The sequence below is a fragment of the Zalophus californianus genome, chromosome 5 (assembly GCF_009762305.2).
Source record: "Zalophus californianus isolate mZalCal1 chromosome 5, mZalCal1.pri.v2, whole genome shotgun sequence".
Classification (NCBI taxonomy): Eukaryota; Metazoa; Chordata; class Mammalia; order Carnivora; family Otariidae; genus Zalophus; species Zalophus californianus.
Genome location: NC_045599.1, coordinates 55,583,404 through 55,600,630, shown reverse-complemented (window position 1 = coordinate 55,600,630; position 17,227 = coordinate 55,583,404). Strand labels below are relative to the sequence as shown.

The 17,227-nt window shown below is 45.7% G+C and overlaps 1 long non-coding RNA gene across 2 annotated transcripts in view; it reads left to right on the top strand.

Moving 5' to 3' along the window:
- The window catches only part of LOC113929480, a 134,350-nt gene extending 117,529 nt beyond the window's left edge, over nucleotides 1-16,821 (top strand). For both annotated transcript variants that reach the window (XR_003522208.1, XR_004820104.1), the window contains exon 3: nucleotides 15,880-16,821. This is a non-coding gene — a long non-coding RNA (uncharacterized LOC113929480). The remainder of the gene's footprint in view (nucleotides 1-15,879) is intronic.
- The last annotated feature ends 406 nt before the right edge of the window (nucleotides 16,822-17,227 follow it).

The following is a 17,227-nucleotide window of genomic DNA, read 5'->3' as shown; positions in this document are numbered from 1 at the left end:
AAATCTTAAAAAAAAAAAAAAAAAGAACAGCTCCCTCCAGGCTTTTATCAGAGGTGGCCAGAGGGGCCTTTTGCCCTTCGCCTGCACCATCCCATGCAGTCCCCACGAGCAGGTTCATAGAAAGGGGAGTCCTTGAGGAGTGGGCTGAAGGCCTTGGGGGATAGGGCTGTGGTCTTTGCCCTCCCCTTCCCATGGTGTGCCCTCCAGTCTGGTGAGGGAAGGCTGAGAAAAGCTCGTTGGAACCACCCTAACGTGGGGTCCCTGCCCTGACCTCTCCGTTTTAGAGAGAGTATCTCAGGAATTCCTCCAGCATACTCCTCACGGAGCAGGCGATCTGCTGCATTAGGAGACATGTCCTCCTGGAGCCCCTCCCCACCACATTCCAGGTATCCACTTCTCCCAGAATGCCTTTCAGGGCCTGTTGGGGTCCACTGAGCCAAGGTGGACTGTGCTCAGCCCTGAGCCTGAGCATGGCCATGGGGCAGCATTTTTTTTGGGGGGGGGATGGGGGCTGATCCTGGATGTGCAGCCTGAGTGTCCGCATGCATGTGCTTGAGACTGTTCTGGTGAAGGATGGAGGTGAGGGTAGGAAGAGAAGCAGAGCAGGCTGTTGGCCAGGGGCAGGGTCTGAGGATGGGAGGAACATGTCTCATAGATTTAAATTCTAAGGAGACTGAGGGGCACCTGGGTGGCTCAGTCGGTTAAGCATCTGCCTTCAGCCCAGGTCATGATCCCAGGGTCCTGGGATTGAGCCCTGCATCGGGCTCCTTGCTCGGCGGGAAGTCTGCTTCTCCCTCTCCCTCTGCCTGCCACTCTTCCTGCTTGTACTTTCTCTCTCTGTCAAATAAATAAACAAATAATCTTATAAATAAATAAATAAATAAATTCTAAGGAGACTGAGAATTCTAAATTCACACTGATTTTGCAGGCCATCAGGAAGGTGTATTTGTCAAGGTAGGAGGCTAGTATTGTTAGCTAGAGTTCTAACTTTTAAATATTTGGATATTTGGCATGTGGGCCCCCATCTGGACTCCTGCCTTGGGCCCTCCAGTGTTAGGGGTGGGCCTGCCTCAAGGAGATCAGGGCCCTGCAGGAAGAGAGGATGGGTCCTTGCCCTCTGCCTATCTGCCTTTGAGCTACAGAAAAGCAGAGGTTCACCCAACACCCTGGGAGAGGTTTGTACTTCCCCATGAAAGTTTGGGGCGGGGCAGGGAGGGCGGGAGATATGAACCGAAAGCCTGGAGCTTGCCTGGGGTACTCTGAAGTCAGGAGGCTAGCTGAAATAACCTAGGACAGCAAGCAAGCACAGTAAGGAGACAAGATGGCTGTGGGCAGCCCGCTCAGCCGCCATTTGGTGTGGCCAGCATGTGTGAGCTTCCTTCGGGCCATATGGATACATCTGTGCCTTCAGGGGACTCTGAGCCAGAGGTCTTCCTGTGAGGGTGTGGGACAAAAATGGGAAGCTGGGGGCCAGGAAGGGGCTGGGGTGCTCCTCAAAGTTTGGCCGGAGTGTTCTTTAGTCAGAGCCCCAAAGTGTGTAGGGAGGAGGCCTCCTGGATGGGTTCTCATAAATACCATTTGAAAGCCTGTGGCCCAGAGAACACTCAGAGTCAAGAAATCACTGCTGACAGTACCACCAAGCAGAAACGCCTGAGCACCTTGTAGCCCCCCCCACCCCCATTCTACTCTGACCCAGAAAGACCCAGAAGTGGGGAGGAAAAATGATGTGGTTAAAAAAGGGGAAGGACATTCTCCTGTCCCTTGCCATTTCTGACCCACGGGGAGTCAGCCCGCAGCTACAGGAAGAGAAAAGCTTCAATCTGGAGGGAGAGAGAAGTTTTGACTTAGACAAGACTTTTTTTTTAATACCTGAAAAGCTGTCAAGTACCACCGTGCGACTTGTTCCCATAGGTGGAAGCAGCCCAGAAAGCTCTAAGGTGAACCCAGGATGCTGTACGGGGGTGAGGAGGGGACTTCAGAGAGCTTGAGCTGGGGTAAGGATAAACTGGTTTCCTTCGGTATCTCAACAAGTTCCCTGGGCTGGCTCTGTGCCAGAGATTCTGGGCTCACAATCCCCTAACACCAAGCTCCTTACCCTTTGCCTTGGCTTTGAATCCGACTTGAACATCCTTTTGCAAGGAAAATGGATGTTCACTTGATACCTAGTCTTTGAGTATAAGTCACTTCTCTTCTCTTAATGTCATCCGTAAGATGAGAATGATGGTACCTGCTCCTGGAGTGAGGAAATGTACATGAGCACGTGCCCAGCACACACTTATTTCCCTGCCCATCCTCTACCAGGCAACGAATGTAAAAACATGGCACAGGCTGAGAAATGTGAAAGTTCTCAGTTTTGCATGGGTGATGCCTGTGACTCAGTCTCCCCAGCCTTTCCTGGAGTGGCTCCTTCAGTGGCTGCTGGGCTGCGCTCTCAGGTCTGTGTCTGGATGGTGAGCCTGGCCCTCACTGCTGTGTCTTCAGCGATGTTTTATGCTCACGCTGAAAGGGGCAAAGGGAAGAAGTTGGCTGGCTCAACTTCTTCCTTCAAATCTCACATGTGGGGATAATGACCTCACAGTATTTGGATAATTAATACCCTAATCAATGTATGATGATGTAGTACTTATTCTGGCAGGATGATTGTGTGGCCAAAGATTACCTTTGGTACTGACTCCTCTTTCGTTTTGTACATAGTATTTCTCAGCTCACGCTTGAGAACAGTGGGCTCATTGATTCCATCCAAGTTATTGGGAAGGATGAACTTTCCAAGGCCCACTGGGTGCCAACCTGGAAGTTTGTGAATCTGCTGTCAGGAGTAGACTGTACCTTTGGCAGGCGAGAATTCTACCACTGAACCACCCATGCTAGACTGTACCTTTGGGCCTGAGTTTAGTGGGAGGGCGATGTGCCTCTATTTTCCTTGCTATTTATGGCTCTGTATTAAAAAATGCCTCTTCGCTTCTTTGACGAGAAAGATGGTGGGTCATTCAGGAAGGGCCAGCTCGTTAATTAGGCCAGCAACCAGCTTAGGCCACATGAAATTGCCGTACTTCCATTCCCTCTGGATATTCTCTCCCGGCCTTTACTCACCACTTCTGCTTCTGTCCCCGTTGGCTTGTTTGGTTCCCACTTAGGGGAGACACAATAGTGAGGACCGTGGAGGCGCTCAGGGAGCTCACAATTACGGGGTGGCAATTGGCACAGGGAGGCAGTGACAGCAGAGTGGCCTGGGACCCCACACGGAGACTGAGGGGTGAGGAAAGCTGAAATAAGTCTTGAGGTCCTTCCTTAGCTGAACTCTTGTCCTGTGATGTGAGGGTGACCGTGAGTCTCTGGGGGGCATCCAAAGGCCCATGGAGGAGGTTCCCTGGTATTTCTTGCCCACTGCCACAGATGATACCTCAGTTTTTGGTGTGCATCTGCTAAGCAGTCCTTATAGAGGGGACGCTCTCTTCGGTGGCCAGATGGCAACAAGGCACTGGTGTATCAGACATGTGGTCCTCCTCTTGCCCAGCTCAGAAGGGCTGAAGGAAAGCAGCTCCCCGAGGGTCTACACTGCTCTGATTCCCTAAGGGTGTGTGGTGGCTCAGACCCAGTCCTCCAGGAGCCAGAAGTTCTGAATGAGGGTATTGTTGCATTTGAATACCTCTGAGGAGCTGTCTGAAAGAAAAGAAGAGATAAAGCTGAAATGTTAAACGTTTCCAACACAAGCTATTAGGGGAGAATTTCCTGACTCAGCACTTGTTGACATTTTTTGAGGCTTTTCACAGACAACCTAAAAAGTTACTCTTTTTTTGTATGTGTTTTTTTGTTGTTGTTGTTTAGGGTTTGTTTTTTTTTTTAAACCTTATTGGCTTTCATTGATTAGAGGGTTGTGCAAGGAATGCCTGAGGCGCTGACAGGAAAAGCTGGTAACCAATCCGAGAGCACTCTTTCTTGGTGCCAGAGAAAACCTGAACCTGCCCTTTCCTGCCCTGGCCTCTGCTGAAGTTTGACCCATTCTCATCTGGAGACACTAAGCTGTTCTCCAGGGAGGTGAGTCTCATCCCTCAGGGATTGGCTCCCTCCCCACTCCTGTGGAGTTCTGGCTTATTAGCCTACATGCCACGTGGCCCTTAGCTTGTGTCATGGGTTGAACTGTGCACCCCCTGCCCACATTCATATGTTGAAGTCCTAACCGCCAGTACCTCAGAATGTGCCTTTATTTGGAGATAGGGTTGTTGGAAAAGAAAACAATTTTCTCTGTCCTTCAGGGTTTCCCTGGCAGGTCCGAGAATGCAATGGACATCAAACAGATTAATAGGAGAAAAATAAAATTTCATTATGTATGTACGGGGTCTCCATTAGAACATAAGGCCCAGAGGCAGTCCGGCAGAGGCTGGTATGCCATTCAGAGCTAGGGAGAGAGGGGTGTAGGGGTTTGGGAAGGAAGACAATCCACAGGAAGATGAAAAAGAGTAAATGTTTGGTAACCAAATGTTTGCTGGGCCATCCAGAAACAATGGGATCTAGAGAGGAATTTTCACAAACAGACTTTTCTCAGTTCCTCCCTGTCTCCTGTTCACATGGTACTGTACTTATATCTCTGGTGAGAGCTCCCTTCCTGAGCAGCAACTCCATCGAAATTCTTTCAAGCAGTTAGGAGGAAAGTCCAAGTTTCTTTCTGAGCTTTTTGTTTCTTAAAAATAACCAGCATAAAATAGTCCACATGACAAAGACACACAGTTGGGGGTGGCAAATTTTGCTCTTCTATGGGGTCTTTATAGAGGTAATCCAGTTAAAATAAGCTCTTAAGGGCGGGGCCCTAATCCAGTATGACTGGTAGCCTTATAAAAGGGGAAGTTTGGAGGCAGACCCACACACAGGAAGGCATCTATGTGGAAGATAAAGGCGGAGATCAGGGTGATGTTTGCACATGCCAAGGAACGCCCAAGATTTCCAGCACACTGCCAGAAGTGGGTGAGAGGCCTGGAAGAGATTCTTCCTCACAGCCTGTGAAGAAAGGACTCTGCCAACTTTGACCCTGCAAGGTCAAAGGACCTTGATCTTGGGCCTCCGGTCTCCAGATCTGTGAGACATAAATTTCTGTGGTTTAAGCCACCCAATCTATGGTATTTGGATAGAGCAGTCCTAGAAAACTACTTTATCTTGGAATTCTCTTGTTTTTCTCCATCTCCCTGTTTATGGTTTCTCCCTCTCTCCCTCCCCCCTTCCCCCACCCTCCTATGATATCACAGTAAATGAGACCATGCTCTGGAGTCAGGCTGTGTTCAATTCAAAGCTCTGCCATTGACTAGCCGAGTGTCCCTAGCCTCTTCTCTGCCTGGGTTTCCTCATCCATAGAATGGAAGTAAGAATAGTAATACTGACTTCATAGGATAAATGGAAGAACTGATGTAAAGCCTGCCTTGAACATGGAAGTGTGCCATCGCTGTGCACAATCCGAGTCAGAAGCCCATGTGTACTGCGTATCTACTCTGTATACGTCCCGTGGGGCTAGTACTGAAGAACAGATTCTCAGTTATTATAAGATCTTGTTCCTGTTCGACCTTATCACTCCTGGAATCATGCTCTGATTACAGACTTAAAACTTTTGTGGGAACAGCTCAGGACACAAGGCCTTACGTGTTGACAGGCTCACAAGATCATTGTGCTGGCTCGGTCATGTAGTTTTTTTTTTTAAGATTTTATTTATTTATTTGGGAGAGAGACAGAGAGCGCTAGCAGGGCAGAGGGCGAGGGAGAAGCAGGCTTCCCGGCAGAGCAGGGAGCCCGATGCGGGTCTCGATCCCAGGAAGCCGGGATGCTGACCTGAGCCGAAGGCAGACGCTTAACCCACCGAGCCCCCCAGGCGCCCAGTCAAGTAGCTCTTGATCGCGGCAGCGCAGCGGACCGCGGGGGCGGTGCTTTGAACGTAGACTGCCGCCGCCCCAGGCCTTACCCCAGACCACCTACACGGTTGGTTTCTGAACCGTCGGTGAACTGGTGAACCTGTCTCTGCCTCACTTTCCTCCTCTGCAAAAGCAGGGCAATGGGCGCGTCCCCGTCTGGCAGGCCGGCAGCAGCCAGGTGTCGGCAGGGCTGCCGCCGGGCGGCCGCGGCGCAAGGGCCTGTGGGTGAGTGAACGTTCGCACGGGCGACCCCGCGGCCCGCGCCCCATTTTCACAGCGTGTTTGTTGATTCCTGTTGGCTTGACACACTCCGGCGTCTGTGTCACGTAAAGGCTGTGGCCTTTCAGAGGGCTTGGCACCAGAGCGCGTGGGTAAGGAGGGCCGTCTGGCCAGAGGGCTTGCGCTCGGAGCAGAAGTCGGGGGACGGCGTGCGGCTCACCGTGGACGCCCTCCGTACTGGAGCCGATGTCAGGGCGGCGCGCCGTATGGCACCTTCAGTTCAGGTCTTGCTCTCCTTCCGTTTCCTCACTTCCTGGGCCTCCCTTTGCTCTCTCCTCCTTCTCAAGCCACATCGTTAGGGTCTGAGACAAAGGCCTGGGCTCCGTTTCTCGCTCTGCCACTTACCAGCTGTACCGTTGAAGGGGAGGCTCGCAGTGTCTCTGCTTCCCCGTCCTTGTAAGGGAGAAATTTCAAGTCCCCTTTGAAAGGCCTCTCTTTTGATATTTAAATGAAAGGCTCAGAAGCCCTTTTAACCCCGGGGAAAGTGCTCAATCAGTGTCATTCGTGATCACTCTGATGGCCTCACTGTGGTGGTGACATTTGAGACCAAAGGGTGCTCTTGGTGGCACGCCTCTCATAAGGTGGGTTAGCCCTGCGGAGTGGCAAGGATGGACTGAGCCTGGAGGAGCCTGGCCTTGGAGAGACTCCAGCTGAGGTATCTTTCCTTTCCCAAGAATCTGAAGGGCTCAGGCCAGCACAGCCTGTGCATTCATGCTTTGGGGGGGGGGGGGGGGGGGGGGGGGTGGGGAAGAACAACAAAAACCCAACCCAAAATGCAGCAACAATAGCTGTTTGGGCCCACGTGGTACCCCCTTATCTCCCACTGTTGGCCTGTGCCAGTACAATCAATTGTTCCTCTGTCTCATTTGGTAACTTGGAAACTGCTGGGGATCTCTGATAACCATTTTGGCTGGAACTAATGTCCTTTCGGAGGTGAGGAGGGAAAGAAGGAAAGCAATGTGACACAGACAAGGGACAGGCGATTCTGTAAATTTTGGCAGAAGGGCACTGAGTTTTTTAAAAGCAAGCAACTAGAAAGAGAATATTGTTTGACTTCGTTCTTTTTTCTTCATTCTCCGGGCTCACATTCCTAAGAGGTTTAATTTCCAAAACTTGAACAAGAAAGTGTATTATCTTAAATGTCTCCCATTAATCACCAAGTCCAGCCCAGTGGCGAGAGAAAGATGACTCATTTCCACAGTTGATTTCTTGGTAATGGTGGGTCAAGGCTTGCCCTTACACTTCCCCTCCTGTCTAGCTAATGGAGAAAGCTTCCCCTTAGGAAGTACCCATCCTGGAGCAATTTTTCAAGGGAAAATTGCAGACAGGAATAGCCACTGACATGAAAATATTTCTCATAGGGAAACAAGGTGAGAAGGATAGCACAGTGATTATAAATACAGGCCTTACCTTTGAGAGTTGTACCATGAAATTAGAGGACCAAATAAAGTGCATAATCCCGTGCAAGATACGTTGAGTAGGTCTCAATGAGCAGTAAATATCGACTGTTCCCCTTCTATGTGCCAGACCCTGTGCTCAACATGTAACTTTTGGCATTGTTTGATCCTTCTTTACTCATATTTTATGTGACGGTGCCATTTCCCCCTGGTTTACAGATAGGGAAGGCAGGATGCTCAAGTGAGTTGCCTAAAGTCACATAGCTAGTAAGCGATGGAACCAGCATTTTTTGCCCATATTGTCAACGATACATTATTATAGAATTATGTACCTTTTTCTACTCCAATGGCCCTGGCAGGAATTCCTGCAAGCAAATCAGGGGTGGTGGAGCCGTGAAGAAATGAAATCGACCCTCTCCTCCTCCACCCTGCTTTTGCGAACCAATATTGAGTTCTCCTCTAGAAACTCGGAATTCTACAGCATTAGTGAGTCAGAGTACAGTGGTGGCTTTTAGCCCCCCAGGAGGCATTGCAGGGGTTAAGATGCCCTTTAAAGGATTTTAAAGGGATGCACTTTTGGGCCCTGGCAAATTTCATCTCATAAATGTCAGATCAGCTGTTTTGTCACCCAGCAGGCAGTCTGTCCGGTTGGCCTGTCCATGCTGGGTCCTGGGCGGGGGTGGGGGGATTGGGGGGGGTGGGCAGGAGGATGTGGTGGGGCTTCTACAGAGTGGCCAGTCCGGATGTGCATGCCCTGGGGCCTTGGGCCAGGGCTTCCTGAATGTGGAGGTGGGAGGTAGTGCTGAAGGACTGCTTCAAACTCTGGGAATACCATGAGCAGGGGAAAGGCAAGTTCATTTTTATACGGTTGAGGAGAGCCATGCCTCCAAAAAGGTTGCGAGTCTAGCAGTTTCTATAAAGTGCCTGTGTTTCCAACTGGCGGAATGTAGAAAAACCCCATGGGGTCGGAATGACCCAATTTGGTGACTCCTAAGCTGGGCTCTGGTCACCCTACAAGCCACTTTGTCTTCATGCGGTTGCATGGGGGCGAGGCTGAGCAGAGAGCATGTTCGGGAACACCTTAATGATGTCAGGATGCTTTTCATTGCTCATTTATCACTTAACAGCTCAGATTTGTAATGTGCTACCCGCGTTCTCCCTTTAGCCCAGACAATGCATTCTTTCAACAGTGTGTGGCTCAGTGGAAAGAGCGCTGCTGAAAGCAGAGCGCTGGTGCCTGCAGCCTGCCCCTTTGGGGAGGAGGGGCGTGTGTGCTGGGCAGCTGGGGACCAGATGCCTGGCTGCAGCCGGGCTGGGGGATGAGCACATGCAATAGCCACTTCTGGTTCCACTTATTCATTTCTCTGTGCTGAAAGGTGTCATATAAATGCTAAACAGAACAGAGAGAGATGGGGCCTATCTATTTGCATTTTGTCTAATGTGAGCAGATGCAGATAGAAAAGCAGCTTAGCCACGGCTGTTCACCTGCCCCGCCAGGCCAGACATCTCCAGTTCATTTCAATGCAGCCCACGTCAGTTCCGCTCCAGTGCTGCGGCGGGCGTGGTGTGGGGTACAAAGGGACGCACCCCCTCTGTCCTCAGTGGGTTTACAAAACTTGTTGAGGAGACAAGTTTAACCACAGGAACCATCTGAGGACAATACAACCCAGCATATGGTTAAGTGGGAAGTCATGGGAAACAGATGAAGTGCTGGAGGAGGCCGAAGAGGAGACAGTACCATGCGTGCTGGCTGGGCAGGAAGCCTTCTTGAGGACAGAAGGCCTGGACTGGCCCTGCAAGGCTGGCCAGGGGGTAGAGGAGCTGAGATGGCAGAAGAGATGGCCTAAGCACTCTGCAGGACCTTCTCATCTGCTGTTCTTCTCCCAACAGGTTTCCCCCGCCCCCTCTTCCCTTGGGAATGGTGGGTCCTCCTCATCTTTTAGGACTTGGTTTAAATGTCCCACTTCCAAGAAGTCTACTTCAGCTTTTCTAGCAAAGGAGCAGTCCTCTCCAATGCATTATTCTATATCTATCTATTCCCTGACTTAACACCATGGGCGATTAGATATTTGCTTGTCACTGTCTCCCCCATGGGATCGTACCCACCACATAGGCAGGGACTCTGTACAGCCATTTCCTCCACTGTGATGTTCACAGAGAAGCACGGTGCCTGGAGCCCGAGGTGCTCAGTAAATACCTGTTGAATGAAAGAGTGACATTTGAGGAAAGTCTCATTTAGCAAATGTATTGGTTGGCCAGTTGAATCAGAGCTCTTATTTTCTGTACCAGGAAGAAAATCTATAGATTCCATAGGTTTGGCAGGGAGCTGGATGTCTTTCAGGAGGAAGGGTTTTCATTAAAACATACAACCACAACAAAGCAAGAAAAACAGAATAATTGATGTAAGCATGCCAGTCGAGTCTGCATGTGAAGAAACAGAATAAAAAGAAATAAAAATTTATGAACAGTTGCAGTAGGGCCCTGCATAAACATGACCCACTATTATGCATAATTCAATGCATGGCATTTTAGTGTTGGACCCTGTCCAACATGGTTCATTACTGGATGAAGCAGGAGAATCTTTTTAAAACACAGCTTTACCTAAAACATGGTCCCAGACAGGGATCCAGAGAACAATGTCTCAGGGAGTCTCCAATATAGTTGTAAGACAGGGACAGAGTTCTCATTTCATTCTCTGTTCAGCTTCTTGCTTTGAACAAATGAGTAGCCTGGATTATTCTCCTTTTTAAAAATAATTGTTTTGTTTGGTAAAGATGAAAAGAGGCATGTCAGTTCTAATACAGGAGAAAAAGAATTTTTAAGGTAAATATCCTTGGGTATACAATGTTGTTTTTTTTTTAATTTAAATTTAAACTGAGAAATACATCATTTTAGTTGTAGAAATAAGAGGCTACAAATCAGAAATATCCTCAAATTTCCTTAAATGATTAAAAATGATCTTTCTTCACTTTGGCAGAATTTTATATGAGAAAAGACAGGTGGGAAAGGGAAGAGGGGGAGGGTGGAGGGAGGTATAATCAGAAAATACAGAATGAATTTCAAATGTTGGCTCATGCAGTTAGTATCCTGCCATTTCTTATGCAACTTCACCAGCAGAACCAGAAAGTTAGCACATCTTTAGAAATTGCTTCTTCCCGCTCCCCCCCGACAACCTTCCACTGGCCCATGAAAGTCAAATTGTCTGGAAAAATATATTCTAGTATTCAAAACAATATTCTGGTTGGACTATGGCTTATTCTTGAAGCTACCATGCAGGAGTCTTTTGCAGGAGCTTTAAAATTCTACAGATCAGGTACTTTGTGGTTTATAGAATATGAAAAATAAAGCTGGTGGTTTGAGTTTAAAAACGTTTTTATCAGGCCTGCCTCTGATCTTAACATTAACTAAGAATATGTTCGTATTTTTGACCATTATGGTTGGGTTGAGGTGATGGCTGAGCGCTGGGCTCCATGAGATGCCAGTTCCCTCCCACTCCCACCTCCGCTCCCCACCCCAGGCCTGAGTCGGGTTTCTCAGGCAGAGGAGAGATGCTGCTATAGCCAGTCTTGGGATTGCCACGCAGGATCTATTTCTTTTCGACTCTTTTTACTTCAGTGTTGTGTGCAGGACATCGATCCATCCTCACATTCTGTCTACAGTGTTTGTAACTGTGCTAGAGGGGAACTTTTCCCAAGTCAAATTATATACTATAAATATATACAGACAGCCGAGCCCTGGAAAATAAGCTACAGATCATTATGTAATTTGGATAGTCATTTACAAAAAGCAATGCAATTTAAAAATTTGTTCTTTAAGCTCTGGAAATGATTTTTTTTTCCCAGTCTTCTTTATATATTTGTCCTTTCAAAAACTGGGATATCTGGTCAACCTAAATTAATGAGAATGATAATTATGAATGATGTGTGGTCACTGAGATTTACTTGGAAGATGTTAGAGGATGGTATCAACAGTGGGGTATCTCTGAGGATGCAGAAATCAAGACTCATTCCTTTTTACTCACTACCCTTAGAATTTACTTTTCCTTCTTCTGTACTCCCAAATACCTAGATCCTTCAGAAGGGCAAGTGGAATCTCCAACATGGGAAACCAAAGAGACCATATGCCTTCTAGCCTACCTTCCTAAAGAACTGTAAGGCACTTTCCAAATTTTTAGGCTTGTGTTCAGCATCAGGACCATAAAAATTACAAGAGTAGATAGAATGTATTAGTCTCAGTCATGCAATATTTTTAAGCCAGAGAATTAAACTGAAAGGAAGTTGAGAATAGAGAAATTGGTTAGTGAAATAGTATAGAAAACTGAGAAACAGATTGTGTATATACAGACATTGGTCATTTATGCTAGAAGTGGTACTCAAAAGTCAGTGGGGAAAAGGTAACTTAATAAATTAATGGTGTTGGAATGATTTCCAAGTAGAAAAAAGTTCAACTAGATTCCTTCCTCATACCATACAGAAAAATAAATTCAAGAAACATAGTTATAAAACAATTAGAAGAAAACAGAATTTCTTCACTACCTCAAAAGTGAGAAGGGTTTCTTTAAAGTAGCAAAAGTGTATCTTAATAAAGAAAAAGATGTATAGAGTTGACTATATTGAATTAAAAACTATACGACAGAAGACAGAGATGGGCCCAGAGGTAAGAAGTGGTGTGGAGAATCTGTACCGGATATAATGGCCAGAAGATGAATGTCTAAACCATATTTTTAAAAAGAAAATACTTAAAATAGAAGCTACTTTAAAAATGAGCAAAGAGAAGAGAAAGGTAATTCAAATCAGACCAAATCTAAATGGCTAATAAACTTATAAAAAAAAACCTTCTCTACCTTATAAGTAATCAGCAAAATGCAAACAAAGACAAGGAGATACCACTTCACATGCAACAATCTGGCAAAATTAAGAAGACTGAATGTATATAATATTCATGAAGAATACACAAATTACATTAGTGTATTAATATAGTTTATTAGTTCATTAGTATAACCAATGATCAAGAGCAATCAGTAGTTTTTAGTAAAACCTTCGATGCATATAATCTATGACTCAGCATGTCTATTTCTAGGTTCTCTTGTTTGTAGGGGTGAAGAATTGAAAACAACCTAAGTGTCTAGCCAATTAAGAATGGGCATGCTTTTCAAAATACTTAGCCATAAAGTAGGTGCTGGCACCAATCAGTCAGAACACATGCTGGCCAGAGACTCAAGCAGAGTCCTACCAGGGGATGGCAGGGCTCTGGGGACAACAGGGATGGCTGTACTGGTAAAGATGCCTGAGCAGTAGGCTCAAGTAATGTAGACTAGAAGACAAGGGTAGGGGCTCTGGATTCAACTCCTCTGGAGTTGAATTCTGGATCTGTTGCTTATTGGCTCTGAAACCTGGGGCAAATTCCTTGTCTGTTCCTTTAGTTTCGTCATTGTGTACAGCAGGGGTTATAACAACCCTTCCACATGGATTTGTTATGAAGATTAAGGAAGCTAATACATAAAAACTCCTAGAACACTTCCCCATATGCTTATTGAGTAAGCACTAAATATCTATAGTAGGAAAATGGAAATGAATAAATAGAATGCACTGTATGTTTATATAACAGAATATCACATAGCAATTAAAATGACTGAACTTTATGCATTAACCTAATAGAGCTCAAAAAACATGTTGGTGAAACCCTGCAAAAACAACTCACTTATGGATGCATATCCGAAGTTAAAATGGAAAGGTATGCACCAGGAGGATACCCACCAAATTGATATTGATCATCTCTGGGGAGCCCTCGGGGTACAAAATGGATTTCAGCTAATTTTTTTTTTTAATCTAAAAAAAATTCTCAAGCAAAATGACAAAAATTCAACATTTGTTAATTCTGAGTTGTGGCTAAACATTTGTAATATTCTCTGAACTTTTCTGTACTTTAAATTTCTGTTTAAAAAGACATGGAAAAATATGGGCCCAGGTATCAGAGATCTGAGTGCTAGTACCGATGTCCCTCTAATTAGCTACATGACTTTGAGCCCATCACTTAAATCTTTCAAGATCTTCATTTCCTCCTCTGAAAAATCAAGTTAATAGTTTTTACCTCGGCGGGGGGGGGGGGGGTGTTTTTGAGAAATAAATGATATTTGTGGGAAGTTCTATAAATGCCAAAGCTCTATTCCCATGTTCATTAAAATAAAATTGGGTTGTTGGCTTGATAATTCCTAAGACTTCCCTGACTCTGCTGGCATAAGTCTGGTAGAGGTGTTTTGAGGAAGAAGCAGGGTAATGTATACAAAGCTATTAGGTTGGGAGCTAGCACCTGGCTTGTAGCAGAGACTGCTAGATGCCAACTCAACACTGAGTCTCCCCTTCTCCTCCTCACCAGTAGAGCTTTGAATTTTTTCTGGATGTGATGTGCCTAGATAAAGAGATAAATTTCCTCGTCTCCTGTGAGTAGGAGTTGTTGATTGGGCTTCTAGAAATGTTTAAGAATGCTGCCTCAGCTGGGAGTGGTTTCCTTTTGCCCTTTTTCTAACCTCCCTTTTCTGTCTCAGAAAGTAAAGATGGTGGCTGGCATTCCGACAGCCATCTTGAATCATGAGGTCACCTTGAAGATGCAAGGCATGTGCTAAGTCTGATGGCAAAGAAAGGTAGAAAGTGTCTGGGTCCCTGATGACCATGGAGCTGCCATTACAGCCCCTTGGGCTGCCCACTTCAGGATCTCTTTTACTTGTGGAAAATAAACGTGTATATTGATGTCACTTATTTGGGCTTCTGCTCTATGCAGTTGAACCTAATCCGACCTGATATGCTTTCGTTATTCTGAAGATGTTTGCTTCCCTCCAATACGTTTTGGTTTTGTTTTAAAGATTTTATTTATTTATTTGACAGAGAGAGCACAAGCAGGGGGAATAGTAGAGGAAAAGGGAGAAGCAGGCTCCCCGCCAAGGAGGGAGCCCGATGCATGGCTCGATCCCAGGACCCTGGGATCATGACCTGAGCCGAAGGCAGATGCTTAACCATCTGAGCCACCCAGGTGACCCCAATGCGTTTTGAATAGGTAAGCCAGTAAAGAGGAAAATAATGGTACAACACCCATCCTTCTGGTATATGGATGGAGAGGAAGCCCTCCATTACTCTCCCCATTCCTTACTCACCTGTCTCTTTGCTATGAAATCTCTCAAGGGTGTGCCTCCGGAGGAGACAAAGCTCAGGGAAGGCTCTGCCCTGTGCCAGGCCCCGTGTACTCTCCCACTAGACCATCCTTGTCCTTTTAGTGAGTGGAGAGGAGCCCTTCTCCCAGAAGTCTGAGGTGGCCCGTGTTTTATTTGTTGCTCCTGGTCAGACTCAAGAGTAAGACAATAGGAGACAAAATAGCGCTCCCTGGAAGTGGAAAGGAGAAGAGAGACTATGATTACAGGTTCATTTTTGTCAACTCTTAGACTCCTGTGATCCAAAGCTTTCTGTGACCTGATTTTGGAAATTGAAAGATGCACCCTCTAGGGAGAATATTATGCCAGCTATAAAGGAATACTAATCAATACTAACCAATAGGCAAGACCTCAGCCATCCTCAGGACTTATGGAGAGCTAGATTATCATTTTTTAATGTAGGAGGAAGAAGAAAGAGATGCAGGATGTTCCCCTAAGCGTTAGTAATAAAGCTATTAGGTTGGGAGCCAGCACCTGTCTTGTAGCAGAGACTGCTAGATGCCAACTCAACACTGAGTCCATCAGCTCTTTGGAGCTATGTGTAACATGCAAGGTCCCCAGTGAGAAATTCTCTGGAACTTAATATGATAGCTCCAGCAGTTTTACCCAAGATACAGAGCTTGGTGAGGAAGTACATTTAAAAAAGTAAGAAAAAAGGAAAGAGAGAAAGATAGAGGTGGAGAGAAACAATGAGGAAGAAAGAAAGGAAGAAGGAAAGAAAAGAGAAGAGACAAGAAGAAAAGAAAAAAGGAGATCCAGAAATTTGGATAAATTTTCTCTACCTCCTTGAATCAAATGGAAGCCCTTTGCTGGCATAGGTTTAGTGGTTCAATGATGTTCAAGCGTGACTTCCTTAAATTCGGGAGAGAGCGCAGGAGAGGTGAGTTTATTCTAACTAGAGCAGTGGGACCCTGAGCATGTCTTCTCTGCATCTGTGCATGGTCAGGGAATTCTAAGTCATGTCCTTAGGGGTGCCACAGAATCTATGGTGCTCACCTTCAGGAGGTAACCTGAGCCTTGTCCCTAGCCTCATCTGGGTTCTAATCCATTTTCTGCCATTTGTGCCATGAGCAAGCCACTGAGCTTCATGTTGTCTGTTTTTCATTTCCAGATACTGGGATCAGAACCCCTCGTGTGAACAGTTGTTGGGAAGCAGGAAGGAGCCATTGTGAGTGGAAATGCCTGGTGGTGGGCTTCACACAGAGCATCGCCTCCATAATGTGACTCCTGCCCGCTACCTTTCCTCCTTACTCTGGTCATGTATTATTGCAGATGCCTGGAGCTGCCCCCACTGAGATGATCCCCGAGGCTGGGGTCATGGGTCATGGGGCCATGGAGTCATGGCAGAGGCATATAAGGGTGGGGCCGTGCAAGAGGTCCACCCCGATGCCAGCAACGGGGTGTAAATGCCTGAAGAATTTAAAAACGATTATAAAACCAGCTAAAATGAGATTTGCTTTTCATTACCACCATGTGCTCCTGATTCTAAATAATGTCATGATAACATATCTTCCCTGGAAACAGTTTTTAATGATCTAAATTTGAAGCAATAGCTGTGGTTATTGTTGGGTTTCAGTGCTATGTGTAAGCTTCAAATCAGCACATTTTTATTATGTTTCCTTCAATACACATTGTATTTTATATGAAAGTGAATTCAGAGAATTCCTAGTTTTGTGGGAATAAGCTACACGCTTTTATTTCATGAACAAGTTCATAAAGGTTTGGAATCATTCGAGCTTACGTCACACGGGGACTGTTTCCCCGACGCCATTGTACGGCACATTCCTGCATTTAAACACTAGATTTGAGGTAAACAATCATTGCAAAAGATAAAGAAACGGAATTTGGGTTACATCCTTTCTGTCATTCTTTGTGAGCATTTTGAGTATTTATCTCTGTTTGAAATGTGAAACAATGACATTAGTAAACCTGGGGTAGCATGTTGTTGTTAAGTGTAAATTTTAGTTCATATGTGAAACATCTTACTGAATGTGTGCTCTTCTTTTACAATTATGATTGTTTTTAAATGAAAGAATGAATCCCGTAAATAAAATGTCACCACAATGATATCATTTCATAGTTATCTGACTTGTACTTTTTGCAGACATTTTGATTTTATTAAAATTTACTTAGAAGTTACTGGATGATTCTTTACAGAAAATAATATAGTGTTTTGTAAAGAAAGGATCAAAGTTCAAACTGTAAGTTGGAGATAAAATTCTTGAATAGAAAGTGCTTTTTTCCTTTTATGCACGTTTTCTTTTTTTACTGGCAAATTATACATACAAAGTGTAAAGGAACATTTTCACTGCCTCTGAAATTTTCACTGGCTTTTCTGGCCATGCTATTTTTAATTTTATTTCAAGATTTTGATGAAAATGATTTTGTTGAATAGTTGGGGGATGTTAACAATGATCTGCCTGGGGCATTAAATACACTAGATAAGCCAGTGATCCCAG